General features: G+C 33.6%; 1 long non-coding RNA gene across 1 annotated transcript; it reads left to right on the forward strand.

Moving 5' to 3' along the window:
- The first annotated feature begins 239 nt into the window (after positions 1–239).
- Positions 240–2,010, forward strand: LOC147164208 (uncharacterized). The gene is made up of 2 exons (XR_015096972.1): positions 240–548; positions 1,091–2,010. It is a non-coding gene; the product is annotated as an uncharacterized LOC147164208 (long non-coding RNA).
- The last annotated feature ends 832 nt before the right edge of the window (positions 2,011–2,842 follow it).

Genomic DNA, 2,842 nt, shown 5'->3' on the forward strand with positions numbered 1-2,842 from the left:
CAACAAAATCTAACCAAAACTGAAAGTAATAAACATGAACCATGACAAAAATGTTTCTCCAAAAACAAAAATCTTTGAAAAAAAAAATCATGACAATAAAGTCATATTTTTTGGTCAGGTGTCATAAATAAACAATGAGAATGAATTCCACCTAGAAGTTGCCAGGGCAGATGGTTGAGATTTTTCAAACACACCCAATGTGATGTAATTACTGGTTCAAGTCAGTGACATTATCGGTAAGCTCACATGGTCGTGCATTGAAAAGAAGAAATCATGAGAGTCCACGTCGTGTTCCTGCTGCTGGCACTGGTGGCTGTGCCTGCCCGTTCTATGGGTGCTGACGGTATGCTCCCCATTTCTTATCGGGACACAATGGAAAGAAATGGGGGGCATGCAGAATTTAGGAGACTGGAATACTCAATGAATTAATACAAAGCGATGAATGTTCACTTTTCTTCCAATACGGAGCGAGAACAAAGAAGATTTAGAAGAAAATTTAGAACAAGAAGATGAAGAAGATGAAGATGAACTTTTGTTTGGGGCTAACGGTGAGTCATCGTTGGGTGCCGACATACTGCCACTTGGCATTTTGCATCACCTGTCTATCAAATAGACAGGTGATGTATAGAATAGTGAAATGGTAGCAATGGCACAAAATCTTTAGAAAAACAGTCTTTGAAATACATCTAAAAATGACCAAAATGGCTGCTTCAGAGAAAAATAAAAGACTACCAATGAATGGACTTTCAGCCATCTTTCATAATTTTGCATCTTTAAGTTTGTAAGAATTATTTTGTAACTACTCAATCATGATACACATGCCTACCAAATTTCATGTGCCCACGGGATGCTGGTTTTGAACTACAAAATACAAAAATAAAAATCTTGTTGTATGACAACTTGACAAGTCATCAAAATTTGCTGCCAGGATTTGGCCACTGGCTAGCTACACTCAGTTGCTTCACAATGTACCCGTCTGTCTAGTAAACATGGGCGTGGAATATTGAGACTTTGCTGTGGGTCGAGTCATGATAGACATGCCTAACCAATTTCAGTTTGATGAGTGGAACTGCCTTCAAATTCTTTGCAGTTGAAGACGAGGAAGAGGAAGATGAGGAAGAGCCTGACCAAGGGTCAGAGGAGGGAGTCCAACCAAGAGTCCGATCAACACGCTATCTACACGTCGAAAGATTCTCATTGTCAAGACACCCCAAAAAAGATTCACATTCAAGGACGCATTTGTCGAGGAAGGACGCATCTGTACTCGCTCCTGTTATTATGGTTTTATTGAACATATAAACATAAAGAAAACACATTACAAGTTTAAAATATAAATTGAAGTAAAAAAAGAAAAACAAGAATAGGAAGAAAAAAAAGAGTTTATATGTTCAAAAGGGGTAGGAGGAAGTAAAAAACGTATCGAGTCCTACCCCTTATTCATTTTATGTTGATGAAATGATAAGGTAATGTATTTCAATAAAAGAAAATGTATAAACCTAGTCATATATACAAGTGCACTTTAACATACGCATTTGCCAGCGACATATATACAAGAAATCTATAGATATATACCATAATACATTTATAAATCATATCCTCATACTCACATATACAATTTTCATTACACTCATATTGATACATCCAAAGAAATTATAGCATATATACATTTTTAACAGTAATGTAAGTAATTTTTTTGAACTTTGCTTTTAAACAATTTTTTTAATTCAGCAAGTGACTGACATATTTTCAGGTCAGTTCCAAAATCATTCCACAAATGAATACCTTTTACAGAAACACACCTTTGCCTAATATTTGTTCTTGTTTTAATTTTTTTGTAGACACTTCTACCCCTTATTATAAGGACTCTCTCTAACTTCAAACAGCTTCTGAGTACTTTGGCAGAGTAGATTGTTATGTACTTTATACATTATCTGTGCTATTTGAAATTCAACTAAGTCGTAAAATGTCATTGTATTTGATTTAATAAACAGAGAATGAGTTGGTTCTGTATATTTGGATCGATTTATAATTCTTATGGCTGTTTTTTGCAGATTGAAAACAGGATCGGTATTTGTTTTATATGCTTTTCCCAAAATTTCCACACAATAGGTCAGATATGGTAATAATAATGAACAATATAATGTGTATAATGATTTCTTATTCAGGACATCCTTAGTTTTAGAGAGTATCCCAATAAATGTTGACATTATCTATGTGTGACTTTCAACATAATTTTTCATCAATAACTACTCCAATAAATTTATTTTCATACACTCTTTCTATTTCAATTGAATTAAACATAATTTGGACCTGTTGTGTGGTTTGTCTAGTACCAAAAACTATCAATTTTGTTTTATTTAAGTTTAATGATAATTTGTTCATATGAAACCAATTTTTTAATGTGTTTAGTTCATTCTCCACAGTAGTCAGAAGCTGCTTCAGGTTCCCTCCTGAACAGTAGAGATTTGTGTGATCAGCGAATAAGACACTTTTGAATATTTTTGAGACACAACAGATATCATTTATATACAATATAAATAAGTTGGGGCCTAGCACAGACCCTTGGGGGGGACTCCATGAGTAATCTTCAAGTGTTTTCATTGTATATTGTTAAACTGTAAGTACTGATATCTATTATCCAAATAACTTTTCATCCATTTATATGCCAAACCTCGTATGCCATAAATTTCTCATTTATTCATTAGTATAGAATGATCGATAGAATAAACGCTTTTTTTAAATCTATAAAAATTCCAACAGTACATTTTTTATTATCTATGTTAGTAGATATTACTTCTACGAGTTCCATGACTGCCATTGAAATGGTCCATTTTTCTCTAAA

The sequence above is a fragment of the Leptonotus elevatus genome, chromosome 13 (genome assembly GCF_054856555.1).
Source record: "Leptonotus elevatus isolate MCC_2025b chromosome 13, RoL_Lele_1.0, whole genome shotgun sequence".
NCBI classification, from domain to species: Eukaryota; Metazoa; Chordata; class Actinopteri; order Syngnathiformes; family Syngnathidae; genus Leptonotus; species Leptonotus elevatus.